Below are 893 nucleotides of genomic sequence, written 5' to 3' on the forward strand. Positions count from 1 at the left end.
CGATGTGCGGACTTGGTGCGGACATGGGCGAGAAATGCCGCAACGAGGTGCGGACTGTGCGCGGACATGGCCGAGAAATGCCGCAACGTCGTGCGGACTGCGCGCGGACATGGGCGAGAAATGCCGCAACGATGTGCGGACTTGGCCGAGAAATGCCGCAACGTGGTGCGGACTTGGCCGAGACATGCCGCAACGAGTTGCGGAAGTGGGCGAGAAATGGCCGAGAAATGCCGCAACGTGGTGCGGACTTGGCCGATACATGCCGCAATGAGTTGCGGAGGTGGGCGAGAAATGCCGCAACGATGTGCGGACTTATTGCGGAGATGGCCGAGAAATGCCGCAACGAGGTGCGGACTTGGCCGATACATGCCGCAACGTGGTGCGGACACGGGCGAGAAATGCCGCAACGATGTGCGGACTGTGTGCGGACATGGGCGAGAAATGCCGCAACGAGGTGCGGACTGTGCGCGGACATCGCCGAGAAATGCCGCAACGATGTGCGGACTTGGTGCGGACATGGGCGAGAAATGCCGCAACGAGGTGCGGACTGTGCGCGGACATGGCCGAGAAATGCCGCAACGTCGTGCGGACTGCGCGCGGACATGGGCGAGAAATGCCGCAACGATGTGCGGACTTGGCCGAGAAATGCCGCAACGTGGTGCGGACTTGGCCGAGACATGCCGCAACGAGTTGCGGAAGTGGGCGAGAAATGCCGCAACGATGTGCGGACACGGCCGAGAAATGCCCGAGACATGCCGCAACGAGTTGCGGAAGTGGGCGAGAAATGCCGCAACGATGTGCGGACATGGGCGAGAAATGCCGCAACGTGGTGCGGACTTGGCCGAGACATGCCGCAACGAGTTGCGGAAGTGGGCGAGAAATGCCGCAACGAT

This window comes from Ipomoea triloba, chromosome 16 (assembly GCF_003576645.1).
Source record: "Ipomoea triloba cultivar NCNSP0323 chromosome 16, ASM357664v1".
Taxonomy (NCBI): domain Eukaryota; kingdom Viridiplantae; phylum Streptophyta; class Magnoliopsida; order Solanales; family Convolvulaceae; genus Ipomoea; species Ipomoea triloba.